The sequence below is a fragment of the Anas platyrhynchos genome, chromosome 32, assembly GCF_047663525.1.
Source record: "Anas platyrhynchos isolate ZD024472 breed Pekin duck chromosome 32, IASCAAS_PekinDuck_T2T, whole genome shotgun sequence".
NCBI classification, from domain to species: Eukaryota; Metazoa; Chordata; class Aves; order Anseriformes; family Anatidae; genus Anas; species Anas platyrhynchos.
The window spans coordinates 1,243,711-1,268,393 of record NC_092619.1 but is presented as its reverse complement, the minus strand read 5'-3'; the positions used below and the strand labels follow the sequence as shown (position 1 = coordinate 1,268,393).

General features: G+C 54.5%; 1 pseudogene; it reads right to left on the bottom strand.

Moving 5' to 3' along the window:
• Nucleotides 1-3,084: 3,084 nt before the first annotated feature.
• On the bottom strand, nt 3,085-23,856 carry LOC119715440 (scavenger receptor cysteine-rich domain-containing protein SCART1-like; annotated as a pseudogene).
• Nucleotides 23,857-24,683: the final 827 nt, after the last annotated feature.

The window sequence follows — 24,683 nt, the reverse complement described above, 5'->3', positions numbered from 1 at the left end:
TACTATCAGACATTCTCAATTAAATGTCTTAGTTTTCTGAGAGGTGGAAAAATCTTGTCCTCTTCAAAAGCTTAAGGATAGTCCTTGTAGTACAAAGAGGAAGTGCCTAAAAAAAGCAAAGTGCCAAGTACTACTGTGTGGGTTTATGTTTCACTTGTCTAAAAGTCACATCCTTCAGGTTGAGCTATTTGACTTACTCCCATCCCATCAATGCTGAGAGAGAGAAGAGCATCTGAAAGAGATCCCTCACCTTTATTTTGCATGACAGTTCTAGTCTGGGATGACCCAGACAAGAGCACTTTTTCTTGCCTTCATTGATTGTTGAGGGATCCTCAGGAGAACAAGTTCTCACAGGCACCAGGAGTGAAGTAGGTTAAACTCATTACTCAAGTCTCTGATGATTGTAGTAAATTACTCTCTTCTGTAAATCAAACTACTCCTCTAACAGGAAAACAAACAAAACTAAAACAAAAACCACAAGAGAAACTTGTTCAGCAAAGACATACATTTTCTCCTTCACCTTTCCCTATGTGTTTAGACATAGAAAGGATCAGAACAGATGACTGCAAAAAGCGACCACCTCAAAACACAAGGGTGGGGGAGGAGATGATGGGTTTGAAGCAGTGAAGTAGTTTCTCCGTGGGCTGTGTTGTCCCCTCAGGACCTGTCCCAGGACAGAATGGGTGCACTTAGGCAGGAAAATGGGAAGCTCAGAAGTGGGGAGTTTTAAGGACTTTTAACATGGGGCTTGGGTTGGTCTTAGACCCCAAGTGCCCTGCCTTGCTCTTTGCCTCTACACTGGCAAAGAGGAATCTGTGCACTGGCTTCATCTGGAAAACTTGTTGAGATTAACCCATTAGCTGTAATAGTTTTAGCAGAAGCTCAAGCCCAGTCACCAACAGCAATATGTTGTGGTTTAGCCCTGACGATCAGCTAAGCACTGAGGGGATCTGATCCAAGACTTTTTCCCATGTAATGAGGAAAAATAAGAATGGGAGGCAGTGACGGGAAACAAGTCTGGTCAGTCACATTAATCATAAGATCACAAGAACATAGAAAGATTTAGTTTCAAAGGCACCTTAAAGATCAACCATTTCCAACTGCCCTGCCATAGGCAGGGGCACCTTCCACTAGACCGGGTTGCTCAAAGCCCCATTAAGCCTGGCCTTGAATACTTCCAGGGATGGGACACCCACAGCTCCTCTGGTCAACCTGTTCCAGTGCCTCACTCTCAGAGAATACAATTTCCTCTGAATATCCAATCTAAATCTACTCTCTTCTAGTTTAAAAGCTACCTCTCTTCTGAATGGAAATGCAGGATGAGGAGACCCAGTGGGCACAGTTGTTTGTGCTGGTGCTGCTAAGGACAAGAACTATGGATCCCAAATTGTCTCAGGAGCCTCACATTGAAATGTAGGTGCACGGGGTTCACGTCCAAGCCTGATATATGACCTCCTCATTCTGGTGAAGATGGTCAAGGAAGAGGAACACTGTTTTGCAAGCACCCAGCAGAGAAGAGAACAGAAGCTGTCCCAGTCCATGTCTTTTCTACCTCCTGCAGCTACTGAAATGGGGGACAGTCACCTTAAAGGCCTATGTCATATTTTCTGATCCATGCAGAATTTTCAGATACCCAAAGGCATCAGAAATGGCCCCAGAAACCAATGTCCAAGTTATTCCACCTAGTTTTATTCACAGACTCTCATCTGCATGGTATCTCTTCTCCAGCTGGACCCCTCTCTTCACATCTAATTCCTTTTTCAAGGAGCCCCCAGTGGGCTGCATCACCTTAGTACTTTGGAAACTTGGTTGGTCATGTTGCATCTTGACTATTGCCCATGGTGGAGGTTAAGAGAATTTCCTTTCCTCTTCTTGTCTCACACCTGTCTTTCTCATCTGGAAGAAATCTCAGCTGATGAGCTACAAGCCTCAGGAAAAATTTTGTCTCTCTGTGAAACTCCAGAGAAATATCCTCATCAATCAAAGTGTTCATCAAGCAAGGATCTGTGTGGGTTGTGTTTGCTGGAAGTTGAGAAGCAGACAGTCCTGGAATTGTGATCTCTGGTGGGCTAAAGCAGTCCTGTGTTTCAGTTCTCCTCTGTGCTGATGGTGGTTTAGATGGGCGCACACCAGACATCTGCATGTCAGTTGCTTGTCTCAGCTCCCAGCACATCGAATAGAGGTGGAGGGCAGGAAGGATCTGTTCAGATGCAGATCCCTGGTGACATTGGAGGTACCAGAGTGACATTTGAGTGACATTTGTGGTGTCAGATTTCTCTGGGTCATAAACAGAGGTGGTATGAGGAAACTGCTACCAGCTGTAGCCCAATGGCAAAGAAGTAAAGGCAGGATCTATTCAACCTCTAAAGACTTTATTGCTCCCAAATCCATTTAGATATGAAATGTAGACGTGAAATATGCCAATATGTTTGGGAGATACGATATCTCCATTTAAGTTATTGGGAGGACATGCATTTTTGGAAATATCTATATAAATTTATATTTGCATAGAGGGAGTGTCCTCATCTTGCTGGGACATGTCCCAGACCTATGAAAACAATCATGAGATCTTCTAGACAATCTACAAAATTCTAAAAATGAAGACTTCTTACACACCGAGAAGAACAACAACACAACATGTTTTTATTTATTTCACAGACTTACTGAATTGTTGAAGGGCCCTCCAGAGATCATCTATTCCAACGCCCCCACTCCAGCAGGCTCACCTACAGCATGTTACACAGGATCACATCCAGGTGGATTTTGAATATCTCCAAAGAAGGAGACTCCACAGCCTCTTCAGGAAGTCTGTTGCAGTGCTCTCTCACCCAAACTGTAAAGAAGTTCTTCCTCATATGACAATGAAATCTCCTGTCATTCAATTTACACCCATTACCCCTTGTCCTATCACTCACCACCACTGAGAAGAGCTTGGCCCCATCCACTTTACCTTGTCCCATCAAGTATTTCTAAAGGTTGATAAGATCCCTTCTCAATCTTCTCTTCTCTAGGCTAAAATGACCAAGCTTATTTAGACTTTCCTCACAGGACAGATGCTTCAATACCTTAATCATCTTCGTGGTTCTACACTGGACCCTGTCTAGAAGTTCTATATTCCTCTTGTACTGGGGAGCCCAGAACTGGACACAATACTCCACTTGTGGCCTCAACAGGGTTGAGCAGAGGGGGAGGATCACCTCCCACCTCCCTCGACCTGCTGTCCACACTCCTCTTGATGCAAGCTAGGAACTCATTGGCCTTCTTGGCCACAAGGGAACATTGCTGGCTCACGGTTAACTTCTCCACCACGACTCCCATGTCCCTCTCCACAAAGCTGCACTCCAGCAGGTCAGCCCCCAACCTGTACTGGTGCCTGAGGTTGTTCCTCCCCAGGTGCAGGACCCAGCACTAGCTCCTGTTGAACCTCAGTGAGGTTCCTCTGTGCCCAGCTCTCCAGCCTGTCCAGGTCCCTCTGAGTGGCCTCACAGGCCTCTGATGCGCCAGCCACTTTGACAAGCTTTGTATTGCCCACCAACTTGCTGAGGGTGCACACTCTGCCCTTTCATCTAGGTCACTAATTATTAAGTTGAATAGCACTGGACCCAGTACTGACCCCTGGAGGCACTGTTGAGCACAACACAGAGCTCTGCCGTTCAGCCAGTTCTCGATCCACCCCACTGTGCGCTCATGGATCCCACAATCCAAGAGCTTGCCCAGGAGGATGTTATGGAAAAGAGTGTCTAAAGTCTTGCTGAAGTCGAGGTAGACAACATCCACCACTCTCCCCTCATCCAGCCAGCCATTAGTCTCAATGTAGAAGGCTATAAGGTTGGTCAAACACAACTTCCCCTTGATGAATTCATGTTGACTGCTTCTGATCACCTTCTTTTCCTCCATGTGCTTATCCAAGACCTTTTGAAGATGACAGAGAGAGACTTAGCAATAATGTTTGACAGTTCCCTCAGCACCCTTGGTTGCATCCCATTGGGGCCCATAGATTTCTGGGTGTCCAACTTGCCTGAATAATCCTAACCCAATCCCCTTCAACTTGGGGAAAGTCTTCTACCCTCCAGGTTTTCCCTGTTGTTTCCAGGCTCAGTAGTGCTTGGGTTCCAGCCTTAGCAGTGAAGACCAAAGCAATGAAGGCATTCAGTAACTCTGCCTTCTCTGTATCCACCATCACCAAGGTACCCACCTCCTTTAGCTGAGCACTCACATTTCCCTCAGTCTTCTTTTTGCTGCTGATGTATTTGAAGAATCCATTCTTGTTATCCCTGATGTCTGTCATTAAATTTCATTCTAACTGGGCCTTGGCCTTCCTCATTGCATCCCTGCATTCTCTGACAATGTTCCTAAATTCCACCCAAGTCGTCTGTGCCTTCTTCCACATCATGTACGGTTTCTTCTCCTGTTTAAGTTTTCCCAAGAGCTCCTTGCCCATCCACACAGGTCTCCTGTCCCCCCTTGCTTTTCTTTCTTGTAAGGATGCACCAACCCTGAGCTTGGAGGAAGTGGTGCTTGAATATCAGCCAGCTCTCCTGGACCCCCTTTCCCTCTCAGGCCCCGGCCCAGGGGATTCTTCCAATTAGGTCCCTGAAGAGGTCAAAGTTAACTCTCTTGAAATCCAAGCTTGCAGTCCTTCTTTTGCCCTGATCCCTCCTCACAGGATCTTGAAATCCAACATCTCATAATCACTGCAGCCAAGACTGACCTCAACCTTCGTGTTTCCAATTAGACCATCTCTTTTTGTTAGCACCAGGTCCAACAGCACCCTTCTCCTTGTTGGCTTACTTTCTTCCTGCATCAAGAAGTTATCTGCAGTGGTCTGTAGCAACCACCTGGACCATTTGTTCTGAACTGTGTTGTCTCCCCAGCAAATATCTGGGTGGATAAAGTCCCCCATAAGAAGCAGGGCCTGGGAAAGTGAGGCAACTTGCAGCTGCCTGTAGAAGGCCTCATCCACTTCCTCTTCCTGACCTGGAAGCCTGTAATAAACACCCACCACACCATCACCCCAGTTGGCCTGCCCTTTAATCCTCACCCATAGGCTCTCGACTTGCACTTCATCCCCTCCTAGGCAGGGCTGCATAGATTAAGTTGCTCACTCACAAAAAGAGCAACTACACCATCTTACCTTCCTGGCCTGCCCTTATTAAAATCACAGAGCTGTCCATGGCCACATTCTGGTCATGGAAGATGTCCCGCAATCTCTCAGTCACTGCAGCGGGATCATAACCCTGCAACTGCACTGCACACACACCTCCAGTTCCCCTTATTTCCCATGCTGTGTGCACTTACACAGAAATATTTGAGTTGGGCTCCCAATGCATCTGCCTTTCTGGATGGAGCAACTTTAACTCGTCCATGTGGGCGTACAGTAGCTCTCCTGTTAAGCTCTGTTCTCTCTCTAGGCTCTGGGCATCTTTTGTCAGCTCTGATGTTCAGCTGGGGTGAGTGAGATGATATGTCATCCTTTACCTTATCCCCAGCATCCCAAATGATATCTCCCTCCTCCGTCGATACAAACTGGAGTCAAAGGCAGCCTACTGCTATGCCACGATTGATATCCCTAAAGCATTTTTCTCAATTCCTTTGCCAGCAGCATGCAGGACACAGTTTGCTTTAATTTGGAGTGGCGTCCACTTCACCTGGAATCAACTGCCCCAGGGATGGAAACACAGCCCTATCATTTGCCATGGACTGATTCAAACTGCCCTGGAGCAGGGGGAAGCTCCTGAACACCAGCAGTATGTTGATAGCACTCTAACAGCAGAAATCACACTTGTAAAATCTGTCTCTCCCATGTTCAGCAAAGAGCAGTCGGTGATGACTTCAGTCTGCTTCGAACACCACACCCCAGCAGAGACTCTGCTGCCTTCAGGAGCTGTCAGCCCTGAGGCCTTGGGAACACTTCAAGGGAGCCCAATGGCACAGTGCAAGTGGTGCCATGGTTGGGTTCTGTGCTGCTGAGCTGGGCTGGGCTCCTGGGCCCAAGGGGAGCTCCTGGCAAGCGGGCAGCACTGCAGAGAGACAGAGAGACTCCTGTGGTCTTCTGTAAGGCATGGGAGAGTCAGCTAAGCCCCCTTCTAGCCTCTGAACTGCAAACAAGGTATGAGTTGCTTGGTTTGACTCAGCTGAAACCTTTTCCTCAACAGGGGGAAGGCAGATAACTCCCTGTCCTTGCCTGGGTGTTCTGCCTAAAACCAGGGTATGGAAAAGTGATTCTTGGACATCATACCTCTTCTGAAATGAAGAAGGACAGTGGTCCGTCTCCACTGGAGGGAAGCAACGTAAATGTTTACTTCAGTGTGTTTCCAAGTTGATTCCCCCGGAGGCCCAGGGACTTGTCAAGAGCTCCCTGTGCTGCGGAGAGACAGCTCTGCCCAGGAGCAGCTCCACTGCACAGTGCAGCAGGACTGGGGGCACTGTCTGCAGGGGACAAGGGAGGCTGAGAGAAGGGAGGGAGATGTTAAAGGCAGTGTGGAGGGGGGATGCTGAGAGCTCACTGTGAGAGAAATCTTCAGAGCCCTGAACAGGGTAAGTCTCTGGCTGCAAGGCAGCACAGCTGTTGTTCCTGGTGCCATCTCCAGATTTGCTGTCAAATCCCACAGCCTATGGGAGCTTTAAGAAGGTCTCTCAGAGTTTCTTTGTGTAAGAGGGGAGTGAAAACCTTCAGAGCAGGGATTACCTCCCTAAACTGTCAGAGGGGCAGGGCATGAGGGGTCCTTCTCACAGGGCTGCCTGCAGGCTATGCAGCCAGGGTGCAGGCAGGGGTGTCCAGAGCTGTGGAGCAGAGCAGGGTCCCTGCTGTGCCCCAGGGACTGTGTGCTGGGGCAGAGTCTCTGCCACCTGCCAGCCTCAGCACTCAGCCTGCCCGGGGAACTACCCAGGGTGCTGCGGGGAGAAGCTGTGGGTGGAAGGAACCCCCAAGGCAGGGCAGAACAGGTCAGGGTCCTGCTGGTGCCCAGAGGCTGCTGTCTGGAGCAGGCTGCTCAGAGCTCCACAGCACCCACAGGACATCTTCAGGGGAGATTCTTGAAAGGGAAGAACAATACCTGCCATACCTGAAGGAAAGGCACTCTCTGAGGTCTCTGCTTTCAACTTCCTGCTTTGGAGGGCAGTCAGGGGGATGACAATGCTGTTGTCAGGATTATAGAAGGGACTGAAATTCATAGAGCATTATACTGAAAGGGACCTTTAGGTCTGAGGAACCTCACAATTTCACTCCACCCTCTTTAGCTTACAGAGAGCACCAACACAACCTTCCTTGTTTTTTGTGGGATTGTTGGAACTCCTTCTCAGCACTTGTAAAGAGGGAGATGCCTCTGGCCAGCGGATGCCTGAGATCCATTCCTGGTGCTCTTTACCATATACTGTTTGGCAGTACTAACCCTTGCTGAGTCTAAAGAGGATCTGCATGGTCTCTGTGGCAGCCTTAGGTCGAGAGATGTAGAGCTCTAGGCAGGAGCAAGTCTTCTTGAGATGAAGATGCAGTGAGAATGCAGACTTGGTGAGGAGGATTTCTATGAAATAAGGTTTAGTTTTTGCTCAGAAAAGTCTCTCTAACTTGTCACTGTCTATTCCTCCATGGACAGGCAACCATGCCCAGATGCAACAAATGTCCAACAACAGCTTCCCCACAGAGTTCCTCCTCCTGGCTTTCACAGACATGCGCGAGCTGCAGCTCCTTCACTTCAGGCTCTTCCTGGGCATCTACCTGGCTGCCCTCCTGGGCAACGGCCTCATCCTCACAGCCATAGCCTGCGACCACCACCTCCACACCCCCATGTACTTCTTCCTTCTCAACCTCGCCCTCCTTGACCTGGGCTGCATCTCTACCACTGCCCCCAAATCCATGGCCAACTCCCTCTGGGACACCAGGACCATCTCCTTACCGGGATGTGCTGCACAGGTCTTTATGTTTGCTGTTTTTATTCCAGCAGAGTTTTATCTTCTCACCATCATGGCCTATGACCGCTATGTTGCCATCTGCAAACCCCTGCACTACAGGACCATCATATGTGGTAAAACTTGTGTCAACATGATAGCAGCTGCCTGGGGTTGTGGCTTTCTCCATGCTGTGCTGCACACTGCCAATACATTTTCACTACCATTCTGCCAAGGCAATGCTGTGGACCAGTTCTTCTGTGAAATTCCCCAGATCCTCAAGCTCTCCTGCTCAGATGCCTACCTCAGAGAAGTTGGGCTTATTGTTTTCACTGCATGTTCACTTTTAGTGTGTTTTCTTTTTATTCTTTACTCCTACATGCAGATCTTCAGGGTTGTGCTGAGGATATCCTCTGAGCCTGGACGGCACAAAGCCTTTTCCACTTGCCTTCCTCACCTTGTCATAGTCTCCCTGTACATCAGCACTGGCACATTTGCCTACTTGAGACCCCCATCCATGTCCTCATCATCCCTGAATATTTTACTGGCAGTTCTGCACTCAGTGTTGACTCCAGCAGTGAACCCCCTCATCTACAGCATGAGGAATCAGATGCTGAAGGATGCTGTGTGGAAAGTGATGTCTGGGTGTATTTCAGAAGCAATATAGTTACTGTCCTCTGCATATCACTGATAATGCAACTCATTACAGACCAAGACACAGTTTTCATTTTGTTTTCCTTTTATTTTTACTTTTACTTTGCTTTACTGATGATAAGGTAGTCCAGAGAGAAATACGATCATTATTTGTGTTCCACAGACAAAGCAGAGCTCTGCAACATGAAGCAATGGGAAAGGGGCTGGGAAAATTATTAATTATTCAACCAGTGAAATTTCATAGTCTGGAGGGAGTGAATCACCCCAAAACTTCTCCTGACATTGGAAATGAGTTGGACTTGATAATGCTTGTGGGTCCCTTCCAGCTCAGGCTATTCAATGAATCTCTGACTCTGAAGAAGGCCAGCTATCTGTGCGCACCCTCCATGGCCAAAGAACCACTTGTGTGGGAGGCAGTCAGTGGAAGTGCCTTCCACCAGCTGGCTCTGCCTTCCCAGCCTGACCAGCACGGCCCTGCAGAGTGCCCCCACGGCCCTGTGCACCACAGCCACCTCGCTCTGCAGAGCAGAACTGCCAGCTGGGGGGCTGTGGGCAGCATGGGCAGGGGCTGCAGGAATGGTTGCTCAGGCCAGCCCAGAGGTGCTGGGCTGGGGTAATTCTGTGTGGAACATGGAGTGTCCTGGGAGAAGAGCAGGGTGCTGTGTGTGTGCAGTGGTGGTGCCTGAGGAACCCCAGGGCCAGCAGTGTGGTGCTGTGCTGTGCTGAGAAGTGGCACTGGCCTGGGGGACTGCAGGCTGTCTGTGAAGGTGGATCGGTAGGGTTTATTTCCTGCAGATTGCAGCAGCAGAGACACTGCCTGTGACCTCCCCTGCTTCATTTGCAGCTTTGGGGCCAGCCCAGCCTGGGCTGCTCTGCTGGGCTGGGTTGGGGAGAGGAGAGGCAGGTGTGGAGAGCTGGGGAGGGTCTGGGCTGTGCTGGCCTCCTGGAAGAGAGGGGGGAACCGCAGAGCAGTCTGGGCTGGGCCTTTGTTCACTGCATATGGATATGACCAATGCTAGTCATCATGACTTTCACAGCAACTCCTCGGAAGAGTTCTCAACATTTTTCTAAAATATATAGTCAGTTCTTGAATCACTTTCCTACAGAGAGGTGGCCATTTCCTTCAGGATGCTCTGGACTTGCAAAGGCTACATGGGGAAATGTGAGTCTGGATTTGTGCGAGGTCTTCTGAAGCAGGAACTGGTTGGCAGGCAGAGTACCCAAAGGATTGTGCAGGGCATCCCCTGCACCCACTGCTCCTGGGGGACCTGGAAAGAGGCCTCCTGAGCACAACAGCTCCTTGTAGCCCTGTGGATGCTGGCTGTGAGGTCACGTCTGTCCCAGCACCTGGCTGGCCAACAGCAAGGAGGCAGAGCCTCTGAAGTCACAAAGACCTTCAGAAAGCTGCCCCCAAGACGGTGACACGTATGGGAGGCCAAGGGAAATCTGGGAGAGTAAAGGTGCAAGACCTTGGTGAGAGAAGAGGGACTTGGCTAAGAGAAAGGAAAGATTTCAAAGAGGTGATAGGGGTTCAGGTAACGCTGATGCTTCTGCAACACTCACTGGCAAAGCATTCGTGTTAGGCCTTGGCAAAATTTCTAACCAGCAACCTGAAAACCTAGTGCTAACCTAGTACTAAATGCTATCCCTCACCCTGAAAGGAATCCACTGCTCTAAACCCCAACCTCATTTCCTACCTTGAAGTCAAACCCCAAACAAATTACTTTTTACCTTTAGTCTTAACATATTGCTCTTGCTAAGCCCTAGTTCTTAATTCCTTGAATTATTTTGCCAGATATCATCCCGTAACAAGGTACATAATAAAATCCTAACCAAAAATCTAGCTTATACCCTAAACACTGACTGTCTACCCAAAGCAGAACTCACAAGCCTCCCTTTAAGACCTTGCCCAGTTCCTAAACTTGGAAGGTAAAACACAATCCCTAAACTCTAAACTGAACAACCAAACCTCAAATCCCTCATTCCTGCACTCTTATGATGTAAATGAAGGGATTTGGCCCCAGGAGGCTGGGCAGGGCTTGAGAGGTTCTGCAGCAATCACTTGGTCTTGGAGGAGGCAGGGGAGGTGACATAGGTCTGGGGTGACATAGGTCTGGTCAGGTCACAGGAATCAATGAAGAGTTGGGCGGAGATGCTCTGCTGAGGTCGGCTGTGCCTCAGGACATCAGGAGGCAGCAGGAGGCCCATGGCTGTGCAGGGGGGTGTCGGAACACTTCTGCCTGAGGACCTGATGTGCCACCTTCAGGCTGATGGCTGGTGTAAACGTGTGTCATTTTAGCTGTGCAGAAGAAATTGAGAAAGAAGTTCTTGGATCACTTTTCTACAGAGAGGCGTCTATTTTCTTCAGGATGCCCTGGAGCTGATAAAGGCTACCTGAGGAAAAATTACTCTGGACATGTGGGAGGCCTTCTGAAGCATGAGCTGGTTGGCAGGCAGAGTATCTGAGGGATTGTGCAGGGCATCCCCTGCAACCCGTGCTCCTGGGTGGGCTGAGAAGAGGCCTCCTGACCACAACAGCTCCTTGTAGCCCTGTGGATCCTGGCTGTGAGGTCACTTGTGTCCCAGCACCTGGCTGGCCAACAGCAGGGAGGCAGAGCCTCTGAGGTCATAAAGGCCTTCAGAAAGCTGCCCCCAACAGGGTGACACATTTGATGAGGCCAGGGGAAAGCTGGGAGAATAAAGGTGGGAGATTTAGGGGAAAGAAGAGGGGTTTGGCTAAGAGAAAGGAAGGATTAGGAGGCAGTGATAGGGGTTCAGGTAAGGCTGATGCTTCTGCAATGCTCACTTGACAAATATTCATGTTATGTCCTGGTAATATTTCTAACCAGTAACCTTAACACCTACAGCTACTCTAAATCCTGCACCCTGGAAGGAATTCATTGCTCTAATCCCCATCCTCAAATCCTACATTGAAGTCAAACCCCAGACATGTTACCTTTTAGCATTAGTCTTAACTCTCAAGAAAGCCTAGCTTTTAATCATTAGCATTAGATTGCCAGCCTTAACACCAGCCCTCACCCAGTAAAACACCATAAAAACAAATAAACAAACAAAAACCTAACCAAAAATCTAGCCCTTACACTAAACTCTGACTGGCTCCCCAAAGCAGAACATGAAAACCTCCCTCTAAGACTCTGTCCTATCTCTAAACATGGAAAGCAAAAAGAACACCTAAACCTCATCTACCAGTCTGGTCATACGATCATATAACAGACCCCCACCAAGACGTCACCCCAACAGGCCTTTCCCCTGATTCCTATCCATAGACACTCTACCATTCCCAACCCCAAGCTCTTCAACATCAAAACACTCTTTAATATAAAGAGCCGCCACACCACCACCCTTCCCTCCTTGTCAATCCCTTCTCAAGAGCTTGTAGCCATCCATCACAGTACTCCAGTAGTGGGAGTGATCCCACCATGCTTCCTTACAGCAACTAGGTCAGAGTTAGCCTGTTGTACAATCGCTTCCAGCTGCTCCTGTTTGTTGGCCATGCTGCATTCATTGGTGTAGATGCACTTCAGATGAGATATCTGCCCCCCCCTCAGCTTCAGCATTGTTCCCCAAGGCACTTCTCTGGTGATCCCTGTTTTCACAGAATCACAGAATTACAGAATTTCTAGGTTGGAAGAGACCTCAAGATCATCGAGTCCAACCTCTGACCTAACACTAACAGTCCCCACTAAACCATATCCCTAAGCTCTACATCTAAACGTCTTTTGAAGACTTCCAGGGATGGTGACTCCACCACCTCCCTGGGCAGCCCGTTCCAGTGCCTCACAACCCTTTCAGTAAAGAAATTCTTCCTAACATCTAACCTAAAACTCCCCTGGCGCAACTTTAGCCCATTCCCCCTCGTCCTGTCACCAGGCACATGGGAGAACAGGCCAACCCCCACCTCGCTACAGCCTCCTTTAATGTACTTATACAGAGCAATAAGGTCACCCCTGAGCCTCCTCTTCTCTAGGCTGAACAAGCCCAGCTCCTTCAGCCGCTCCTCATAGGACTTGCTCTCCAGGCCCCTCACCAGCTTCGTCGCCCTTCTTTGGACCCGCTCAAGCACCTCGATGTCCTTCTTGTAGCGAGGGGCCCAAAACTGAACACAGTACTCGAGGTGCGGCCTCACCAGAGCCGAGTACAGGGGGACGATCACCTCCCTAGCCCTGCTGGTCACAGTGTTTCTGATACAAGCCAGGATGCCGTTGGCCTTCTTGGCCACCTGAGCACACTGCTGGCTCATATTCAGCCGACTGTCCACCATCACTCCCAGGTCCTTCTCTGCCTGGCAGCTCTCCAACCATTCCTCTCCCAGCCTGTAGCTCTGCTTGGGGTTATTGCGCCCCAGGTGCAGGACCCGGCACTTGGCCTTGTTGAACTTCATACAGTTGACCTCAGCCCATCGGTGCAGCCTATCCAGATCCTCCTGCAGAGCCTTCCTACCCTCGAGCAGATCGACACACGCACCTAGCTTGGTGTCATCTGCGAACTTACTGAGGGTGCACTCAATGCCGTCATCCAGATCATTGATGAAGATGTTAAAGAGGACCGGCCCCAGCACCGAGCCCTGGGGGACGCCACTAGTGACTGGCCTCCAACTGGACTTGGCTCCATTTACCACAACTCTTTGGGCCCGGCTATCCAGCCAGTATCTAAACCAACGAAGCGTGCGCCAGTCCAAGACAAGAGCAGCCAGTTTCTTGAGGAGAATGTTGTGGGAGACGGTGTCAAAAGCCTTGCTGAAGTCAAGGTAGACCACATCCACAGCCTTTCCCTCATCCACCCAGCGCGTCACTTTGTCATAGAAGGAGATCAGGTTCGTCAAGCAGGACCTGCCTTCCATAAACCCATGCTGGCTGGGCCTGATCGCCTGCTTGCCCTTCAAGTGCCGCATGGTGACTCCCAAGAGGATCTGCTCCATGAGCTTCCCTGGTACTGAGGTCAAACTGACAGGCCTGTAGTTCCCCGGGTCTGCCCTCCGGCCCTTCTTGTAGATGGGCGTCACATTTGCTAGTCGCCAGTCAGCTGGGACCTCCCCCGATAGCCAGGACTGCTGATAAATGATGGATAGGGGTTTGGCCAGCTCCTCTGCCAGTTCTCTCAGTACCCTAGGGTGGATCCCATCCGGCCCCATCGACTTGTGCACATCCAAGTGCCGTAGCAGGTCACCAACCAGTTCTTCGTGGATGGTGAGGGCCACATCCTGCTCCCCGTCCCCTTCCACCAGTTCTGGGTACTGGGTATCCAGAGAACAACTGGTTTTGCCGCTAAAGACTGAGGCAATAAAGGCATTAACACCTCCGCCTTTTCCTCATCTCTTGTAACTAAGTTTCCCCCTGCATCCAGTAAAGGATGGAGATTCTCCCTAGTCCTCCTTTTTGTGTTGATGTATTTATAAAAGCGTTTTTTGTTATCTTTAACGGCAGTAGCCAGATTGAGCTCCAGAAGAGCTTTGGCCTTCCTAATCTTGTCCCTGCACAGCCTCGCTACATCCTTATAGTCCTCCTTAGTGCCCTGCCCAATTTTCCAAAGATTATAAACCCTCTTTTTTCTTCTAAGCTCAAGCCACAATTCTCTGTTGAGCCAGGCTGGTCTTCTTCCCCGCTGGCTCATCTTTGGGCGCATGGGAATAGACCGCTCCTGCGCCATTAGGATTTGCCTCTTAAAGAGCACCCAGCCTTTCTGGACCCCTCTGCCCTTCAGAACCGCCTCCCATGGGACTCCACCAACTAGTGTCCTGAGCAGCCCAAAGTCAGCCCTCCGAAAGTCCAATACAGTGGTTTTACTGGTTCCCTTCCTGGCCCCGCCAAGAATAGTGAACTCCACCATTTCGTGGTCACTCTGCCCAAGACTGTTCCCGACAATCACATCCTCCACCAGTCCTTCTCTGTTTGTGAAGAGAAGGTCTAGCGGGGCACCACCCCTGGTAGGTTCACTAACCAGCTGCGTCAGGAAGCTATCTTCCACGCTCTCCAGAAACCTCCTAGACTGCTTCCTCTGGGCTGTGTTGTGCTTCCAGGATATGTCAGGGAAGTTGAAGTCCCCCACGAGTACAAGCGCTGATGATTTCGCAACTTCTGTCAGCTGCCTGTAGAACTCCTCATCCGTCTCCTCATCCTGGTTTGGCGGTCTATAGCAGACCCCGACCAGGACGCTAGCCTTGTTGTCCCTGCCGATCCTAACCCAAAGGGACTCGATCTTGTCATTCCTAGCCTCGAGTTCTACAACATCGAAAGACTCTCTAATATAGAGAGCCACACCGCCACCCCTTCTGTGCTGCCTGTCCCTTCTGAAGAGCCTATAGCCAGGCATCGCAGCACTCCAGTCATGAGACTGGTCCCACCACGTTTCTGTGATGGCAACCAAGTCGTAGCCTGCCCGCTGCACGATGGCTTCCAGCTCCTCCTGTTTGTTACCCATGCTGCGTGCATTGGTGTAGATGCACTTCAGCTGGGCCTTTACCTTATCCTCCGGCCTTGCCATTGCTCCCCCTGGCACAGCCCCAACAGTCCTTGCTTCAGCCCCATCCCCCTTCTCACCTAGTTTAAAGCCCTATCAATGAGCCCCGCCAGCTCCTGGCCCAGGATCCTTTTTCCCCTAAAGGATAGGGACCCGTCTACGGCCATCAGACCAGGTGCTGAGTAAACTGCCCCATGGTCGAAAAACCCAAGATTTCTGCGTTGGCACCAGCCCCGGAGCCACGTGTTTAACAGGTGGGCTTTCCTTGTCCTCTCCGTACCCCTCCCTGTCAACGTAGGGATGGACGAAAATACTACCTGCACTCCTGCTCCGTCCACTAACCGTCCCAGCCCCCTAAAGTCTCTTTTGATAGCCTTCAGGCTTCTGTCATCAATGTCGTCACTACCTGCCTGGACTATCACAAGAGGATAATAGTCTGAGGGGCGTACCAGGTTGGGGAGCTTCCTGGCAACGTCCCTGACCCTGGCCCCAGGGAGGCAGCAGACTTCCCTACGGGTAGGGTCAGGCCGACAAATAGGGCCCTCTGTCCCCCTAAGGATAGAGTCTCCCACGACAATCACCCTTCTTTCTTTCTTGGTGGAGGCAGTCATGATGCGTGGAGTTGACCTCCTCGCCCTAGGCATCCTCCTGGGAACACTTTCTATCTCTTCCTCAGTTGCTGGTCTCTCAATCTCCAGGGCCTCAAACCTGTTTTGTAAGGGCACCTGGGAAGGTGGGGCCGGAATGGGAGGGCATCGCCTGCCATGTTGCACAGGGACCTGTCTCCACTCCTCCTCAACTCCCAGATCCCCTCCCTCTGTCCGACGGCGACAGGGCAGGGGGTCCACCCCTGTTTGGGGTGTCTCACCCCGGTACGTCTCCTTGAGGCCCTGCAGGGAGTTGCTCCAGAAGTCTATCTCCCGCTCACACTCCCTGATGGCCCTCAGCCTCTCCACCTCCTCCTTGAGCTCCGCCACCATGCGGATCAGGTCATCCACTTGCTCACATCTCACGCACGCAGCGTCTCTGCCTCCCACGGACGGCAGCAGTAGGCTCTGACACTCCCTGCATCCAGTGACCTGAACCGCTGCATTCTTTGACGGGCGTCTTTTGTCTGGGTGTGTACCGACCTCCTGCAGAGCGCTCCGTGCCTTGTGGAGACCATTATCGCCTAGCTAAAGACCGTCGTTAACAGGTGTTCGTATGGGAGGGGGTAGCTCTCCGCCCTTCCTGCTCGCCCTGCCTGCACGAACTGCCGCGCTAACTGCCGCGCCACTCCCTTCTGATGCGCCACTCCCTGTTTGCCCGTCCTGTTCGCCGCGCTCCTGGTCGCTCGCGCTCCCTAGGGGCTGCTTTTGAAAGGCCGGGCAGGGGGCGCTGCTGGCTCCGCCTTCGCCTCATCAGCCTCCCTCACAAGGGCTGCCGGGTCCTGGCGGCTCCCTGAAGTCGGCTCGGTGCCGGAAAGTTAGCCCTGCCTGGCCCGATCCCCCGCTCCGCTGCAGAACGCGTCTGAACCCGGAGCCGATCGCCTTGGCAAATGGCAGTGAAATGGCGGTGGCGCACGGTTTAAATAGCCCGCCGCTGACGCTGCTGGCTCCGCCTTCGCCTCGTCAGCCTCCCTCACGAGGGCTGCCGGCTCCTGGCGGCTCCCTGAAGTCGGCTCGATGCCGGAAAAAGAGCCCTGCCTGGCCCGATCCCCCGCTCTGCTGCAGAACGCGTCTGCCCCAGAGCCGATCGCCTTGGCAAATGGCAGTGAAATGGCGGTGGCGCCCGGTTTAAATAGCCCGCCGCTGACGCTGCTGGCTCCGCCTTCGCCTCGTCAGCCTCCCTCACGAGGGCTGCCGGCTCCTGGCGGCTCCCTGAAGTCGGCTCGATGCCGGAAAAAGAGTTTTATCCCCTTCCTCTGTCATAGTTAATGCTCTCTCGATGAGTCCTGCTAGCTCCTGTGCTAGGATTCATTTCCCCCTTGAAACTCTTTCAATCTCTATGGTTCTATTTAGAGAAGCTCATATGGAGCTGAGTTTTGCATTTGAGATCAAAGCAGTGTTGTTAACAGACCAGTGTTTCACTTACTGCTGAACCATACCAATGGGTTCTCCATCTCTCATACTGTCCCCACAACATGTAGGTTGGGGGTATGCAGGACAATGCCATGGCACACAGCCAGGACAGCTGACCCAAAGGGATTAAATAGATGCTCCAATAGGTGTTCCAGCCCACCATCCCACTACCAAAAGCACCTCCCAGCCTGCAGCAGAGAAGCCCACTGGGAAAGAGCTGGAAGGCTGTGGGACGCACCAGCAGGAGCTGGGAGGGCAGTCTGGGTTCCAAGCCCTGCACAAGGGTCCCACCTTTCTACCTATTCAACTCCTGCAAGAGAGGTATCCCTGCCCGTGGGTGCTGGGCAGGGTGATGGGGGCCCAAGGCAGCAGAGGGTGGGCACTGCTAGTGAGTGCCTCACGGGGCTTCCCAGAGATCCACTTTGTCTGGAAACTGCCTGTGGCTGGCAGGACGGAAATGTCTCTGTCAGTAGGAATAGTGTCAAGGGACCAGGGGCTCTGTCAGCCCCACAACCAGACACTGATCCTGCTGACCCTATGACAGGACGCTCCCCAACTGCTGTGTTTCTCAGCTCTGCTCCCCTCCATCAGCCTCAGGAAGACACCCGGATACATGTTCAGGGAAGTACAGGATCTGGGACAAAGCCCCCAGAGGGTTTTAATATGAGGAAATACCAACACACAGCATAAAAACAGGGGAATATCAAGAGGGGAAATACCCATGTGTGTCTGCTGACTGCTGGAAAAGGGAGACCGTTCCCTGGCACTCACGGCTCTCCCAGTGGCACTGAGCTCTCCTCCCTCCCGGCTGCACCCAGCTGCTCATCAGGGCTGGGCTCTGCTGGCCTGGGGCTCTGCAACTCTTGTGCATGGAGCTCTGGTGTCACAGCCTCGGTGTCCTCATGGGGACATGCCAGAGACACCTCTTCAACATCGTCATAGCCTGTGCTCCCCAGGAAAGGTGACGAGGTGTGTCCCTCAGCTCCAGGGACCCCAGCACTTCTCCAGGAGTGCAGGCTTCCCCCTGTAAGCATCAAGGCAGGCTGCTGTGGTTGGGCTTGTGGGGTGCCCCTCGGGGCTGTTTATCACCTTCCTCATCCTCACCAGCCTGAGACACTCAGCCCATTCTCCCAGCCCCCACAAAATATCCCAGGACAGGTTCTCCATGGATGGTCAGGTCTTCAATATGGCATGGATTCTCCTAGGCCTGGGGTTGGCACCTAGGAAGTGGCAGTGCTGCATTGCCCTCTCACCTGTGGCTGCATCCCTGCGCCCATCTCCTTCCTCTGGTGTCCTGGGCACTTCCCAGTCCCCCTGTCCGGGGACAGGATCCTCCCCAGGGTCAGAAACATCCCCAGCATCATCATAGCCATCTGCTGGGTAACCTCCGGGCAGGACAGGGACATCTGAAAGGAGAGGGAAGGTGGTGGCAATGAGAAGAGATGTCCTGCAGAGCAGAGGATGGGAGGGTGTGTGGGGACACAGGGCTGACATGCTGCTGGTGTCAGGGTCACAGCAGAGCCTTCATGCTTCCAGCTCTGATGATAACACTCGGTGGCACTGCTGTCTGTCTGGTCTGTCTGCAGGGAGCAGAAATGGAGCCCTTCCACCCCCCCCCCCCCACATCTTATCCCTGGGTGTGGCCCCAGACCATCCTCCTGCTCATGTGCCTGGGGTAGGGCTGCAGCTGCGTCAGGGACCCCTCTGAAAAGGAGGCTGCAGAGAGCTGCAGTGGGTGCTGTGGGATGAGCCCTGCTGCCCTGACTGGTGGTCAGCACTGCTGGGGATGGGCACCCACAGAGCTGGGGGTGCATGGGGAGGAGACCAGTTCCTTGGAAAGAGACAATTCTCAGAGGGACTCCAACAGATGCCCTGGGAAAGCCCTTCACGTAGTCCTTGGTTCAGGGACAAGCAGAGAGGGGCTGTCCCGTCTGGGATGGGCAGAGCTGGTGTGGAGGAAGCTCCTTTTTGGGGCCAACACCTGGATGCTCTCCCACAGACCCCATGGTCCAACCATTTCAGGAACCATGGGCAGGAGCTGCAGGGCCCAGCCCTGGTCTGAGACAGGGAGAATGGACACAGCAGATGTGCCCCCACAGGTTACCTGCACCCACCTGAGAGACTGAACCTCGCCTGCTTCTCCCACGCCAGGCTGTAAGCGATCTCCTCGTACACGGCCTCAGGGAAGGGCTCCCCAGCTCTCCCGGAGCCTGGGGACAGAGGCAGGGCTGGTCTGGGAATGGGCAGAGAGGACCCCACTGGGCTCCCGCAGCCCCATTATCGGGGCCAGCACAGGGCTGTCCCCACAGCACAGCCCCACTGTGTTGTGTTGGCACTGCAGCCACATCCCCAGGGACGGCAGCATCCCCATGGAGATGGTCTGGGGCACAGTCAGCCTCACACCATCCCTTTGGAGACAGCCCTTGTGCCCCTTTCGTCCCTGGGTTATGTCCCAGTGCAGACCCTGCACCAATTCCATCATTTCCCCTCCCCATGGATCTGCTCCATCTCTGCCCCACACAGCAATAGCACAGCCTGTGCCCTGCTGGGAGGTGGCTGACACCACGGTGATGGACTCCGCTGCCCCATGCTCCTCCTGCCAGTACTGCCAAGAGCACTGCCAGCAGTGCATCCTCCCCGTCTCACCCAGCCCAGATCTCACATTTCTCTTCTCACCCCAGAACGGATGCCTCAGGCTCTGGGCTCTCTCCACCCCTTGATGTTGGTGCCCCATGGTCTGTCAGTCAGTGGGGCAGCACATGGGGCAGGAGGCAGCACACGGCTCTGTTTCTGTGTCCCAGGACACCAACACCCCCAGCACCCCCAGCCCTGCCTGGAGGCATCTCCCCCCCAGGACCACTGGGGAAGAACCCACCTCTGCGCCGAGCCCTGGCGCTTCGCACCTGCCCAGCCAGGAGGGCCAGGAGCACGCAGAGGAGGGCCCCCAGGATGATGCAGATGATGACAGGCACTGAGAGTCCCTCGCTGCTGGTGGTCGGACGGCCCCGTGGGGAATCTGCATGGGCAGGAACACGGCAGGGGCAGCAAGGGAGAGGTTGGAGGCAGGACATACCACTCCTGACCACACAAGGCAGCAGGGGCTGGGGGGGACAAGGCTGGGTGATGGGGCAGCTCCCACCCTGCTGGGTACATCACAGACTTCCGCCAGCTCTCTCAATTTCCTGGGAGTCTCACAGCCCAACAGGGAGCCCCTTCCCCTGGATGTGGGTCACAGCCTGTCCGTGGGCAGACTCAGCCCAGGGGAAGGACAGCTTACCTGCTTGTGGGGGGGGTGTTGCTGTCCTGGGTGCAGCTGCAGGGGAGCAGAAGGAGAGCTGGGCTAAGAGGCTGGGGCTGTGGCACCAGGCAGCCTCCCTAGCAGATGACCCCAACATGTGCCACCTGAATTGTCCCTCCTGTGGGGCTGGGCAGGGTGGAATGGACAGGACCCAGCACCACTGCTCTGGGCTGCTCACAGGACAGTGCAGGCAGCCCAGGGGATGTGCTGGCACATCCAGCCACACAGAGGCTGCTCCCCACCCACCACCAGCCTCCCACTCTGCAGGAACACCCTTGCTTCGTCCCGCATTGGGGCCATGCCAGGATCCAGCAGGGCAGACGCCCAAGCCAGCTCCTTGCCAAGCCCCCAGCCATGTCTCCCAGCCCCACTGCTCACCTGAGCAATGCACAGCCGCATCTGCCTTATGCTGGCAGGCACCGCTGTCCCCTGGCTGGGCCCAGCAGTCCTGCAGAGACAGCTCCGTCCCCCTGCACTCCATCAGCCACATGGGGCCCATCCCCTCTCCAGCAGCAGCCTGGCCCAGGGCATAGAGCGCGGGGCCACAGCCCAGCTGCCTGCACGCCACCTCGGCATCCCGCATGTCCCAGGCATTGTCACACAGCGTCCCCCAGGTGCCGCGGTGCCAGATCTCCACTCTGCCCGAGCAGCCGTCCTTGCCTCCCACAGCACGGATCTTCTCCCTGTCTGGGGAGGCAGAGATCTCCCGTGGCATCCGGACAGCTGGGACAGCCCTGCCAGGTGAGGGGGCACGCGCAGGGGCAGCTCCCTACCTGTGCAGCTGGTGGAGTTGGGGCATGCAGCCACCTGCGGCCTTTCTGTCCATGTCCCAAAGGAAAGAGAAGTTGGGCTGAAAAGGGTTGTTCTGGGGGTCGTGCAGAAGAGCACAGAGCTGACCTCTGCTCACACGTCCCCATGCTGCCTGGGTCAGGGCAGCAGCAGAACCCTGTTCACTCAGGGGACACACACGGTACTGCAGGGGGGACCTGAGTTCTTGGCCCCACAAGGTCCCTGGTTCATAGAGCAGCAGGAGGCTGTCCCAGGAGGGGGGACTCCTGAAAGCCCTGCATGGTCTCCTCTGAGACCTTGCATGGAGTTGCCTCTGCATCCCCCAGGGAGGTGCTGGCAGCCCGGCTGTTGACTGCTGCTGGTGGACATGGGTGGCTCCAATAGCTGAAGTCACCTTTGTGCCACCAGCAGCAACAGGGTCTAATGCAGGAAGTCAAAGCCCCTCTGGGTTCCTTCTCTACATTTCACCATACCCAGTGGGGAACAGGACCTGGTGTTGTGATGGTTCAGATTTACCTTTGCAGGTGATATTAGTCTCTTCTCGGCGGTCCGTACACGACTGCGGATCCCAGGAAGCAGAGGGACACTGCCAGAAGGAGCTGCTGCTCTTCCCACACTCCACATGATCCAGCCACGTGATGCCAGAGAGCTCGGCATAGTTAGAATCTGTTTCCAGATCTCCTTCATTCCCGCAGCCCAGCTCCTTGCACACCAGTGACACCGTCTCAATGGTCATGGAGTTGGAGCAAACGCTGCCCCACGTCCCGTTGTAGAAAACCTGCAGGCGTCCGGAGCAGCCGTCGCTGTTCTCCAGCCTCAAGGCCATGAACTCTGGAAGTAGGAAAGGCCCCAGGGACGTCCTTGGATGTCAGTCACTGATAGCTTTAACCCTACCTGGCTCTGCCCTCACCCCGGCTTCACTGGCCCCAGCTCCCAGCCCCACTCCCAGCACAGACCTGAACAGACGACTCCCGCGTCCTCCTTGTGCCTGCAGTTGTGCTGCCCCCAGGCCTCGGCAGGGCAGTCCCAGAGAGCAGCTTCGGCCCCGGAGCAGTTGACGCCATCCAGCCAGATCTGCCCAGAGCCCTCCCCAAACCGAGCAGAGCCGGCTGCCTCCAGGGCCCCTCCGCAGCCCAGCTGGTGGCAAACGACGGCGGCGTCGGCCAGGTCCCAGGCGTCGTCGCAGACGGTGCCCCAGCGCCCCTGGTAGTAGATCTCCACTCTCCCGGCACAGCGCCCGGCCCCATCCACCAGCCGGACCCGCCGGCTCCCTGCAGCGGGGAGAACCCCGACCCTCAGGGGCTGGCTGCCCTCCTGGACCTTCAACTGGGGGACGTGCAGCACCACTCACCCTGGCACACGACCCCCACGTCCTCCACGATCCCTTCTGTTGGCATGCTCTCGGGCAGGGAGGTGTTGCAGAGGCTCAGGTCAGCCTCGTGCCCTGCACACCGCACCCCACGCAGCCCCACAGGTCCTCGTCCTCGCTCGGCCCTCACGGGGGTGTAGGCTGTCTCTGCCTCTCCGCACTGCAGCTGCCGGCACACCACGCTGGCCTCCTGCATGTCCCACTGCTCATCCAGGACTCTGCCCCACGTCCCGTGCTGGAAGACCTCCACGCGCCCGTCGCACTGGCTCCCTCCACCCACCAACCGCAGGGGCATGGGGTGAGTTAGGCCTGGTGAGAGGAGACATTCAGCCAGGCTCTGCCATGAGCTCCCCAAATTTGTGTGGCCGTGTCACACACCAGGGGCAAATGGACTTTGCAGCACTGCCCAGCACTCACCTGAGCAAATGACAGCAGCAGCGTTCTCCTGGGAACATGGAGAGGCCCCCAGGGCAGTCACCGGGCACTGCCCCAGGTGGGCTTCAGTCCCGTCACAGTGGAACGAGTCTCTCCAGACGGGGCCGGTTCCTCTCCCAAAATGCCCTCCTCCAGGAATGGACTCAGCAAAGCCACAGCCGAGGTGCCGACACAGAACGTGGGCATCCGAGAGGTCCCAGCGGGAGGCACAGAGGATCCCCCACGTCCCCAGCACGTTGACCTCCACCCTGCCCTCACACGCTGTGCTGCCGTTCACCAGCCTGAACCCTGTGTATTCAAGGACAAAGGAGGGTGAGAGAGGCCACATTTGTGCTCTTGCTCCCACAGGAGCTGCAGGAGGGGCCAAAGGGACAGCGTGCCTTTCTCCTCCTGCAGCACTCTCATTTTAGGGTTGCAGACCACCACCTCACCCCACCTGTCCCCGACCCAGCACAGCCCAGTGCCCACCCTGCTCTCATGCCCCCACCACAGCCCCCGTGGGCATCATCCCTCCCCTATTCCTTACGTGTGCAGGTGACATGAGTGCCATTGCTGTGGGTTCAGGCCTTGTCCTTCGGGGCGCCCCAGGGACAGAAGTGGATGGTGGATTCATTCCCCACACACTGCAGCTCTCTGTCCCAGACAGGACTGGCCCCTTCTCCCAGCTGAGCCGCCCCATGGACAGACAGGGCTGTGCCACACTGCAGCTCCCTGCAGACCACCTTGGCAGCTTTGTCATCAAAATTGGAGTGACAGACAGCTTTCCACTGGTTCCTGTCGTGGACCTCCAGACTTCCTGAGCAGGGGCTGTCCCCTCCAACCAGCCGGACAAATCCTGGAGCAACCAAGGAGACCTGTGAGTTCCCAGTGCCCTCCGGCACTTCCATGCCCACCTCATCCCTAAGGCAGCCACATGCAGAGCCCCATGGCCAGCCCAGCAGCTCTCAGTGGATGCTGATGGCACAAAGAGGTCAGGCCCCCCCTGCTGCTCCTCAGAATCCAGCCCAGCACCCTTCTCTCTGGGCTGCCTTCTCTCCCAGCCCCCAGTAGCAGGCAGCACTCAGACAAACTGCTGCTGCTCAGAGCACCTGGGCTGCCCGGCCCCAGACCCAGCACTGCAACACCTGCAGCACGTGGACCCACGGAAATGGGCCCAGGCACTGGGGGCTGCTGTAGCCTGCTCTGCCCCAGGCCAGGTTCTGGTCTCAGGCCAGTTAGAAGAAATCCTTGGAGCTGCCAAAAAGCCCCTTTTTCCCAGGGGCTGCTGGGGCTCTTGGGGAGCTGCTGTTACATGGGGCACATCTGGGGAGCAGGTAAAGGGGGGGATGTCCTCAGGGAGGGATAGTGTGGTGCCAGGCATGCACGTCCCCAGCCACCAGCCAGACAGAGGGCAGGAGAGCAGGCAGAGAGCAGCCGTGGGTTGACACAAGCTCCCGGTATGAGGGCAGGCACCGAGGAGAGCCAGGAGGTGCTGGCACAGCCCCTGGGGCACAGGGCAGGCAGGAGAGGCTGAGCAGTGGGTCAGCACGGCCTGGAGGGGCCGTGTCCCTGGGGGCTGGCTCTCATAGGGTGACCCCAGGACAGGAACAAGGTGCCACTTGCCACCCTGCTCCTCTGCCCAAGCCCAGTGCTCCTGCCCTCTGAGCAGCCCCTCTGCTTTGGCTGAGGTTCTCTTGTCTGCTGGGGGTACAACCCAAAAGTCCTGGGCCATTGC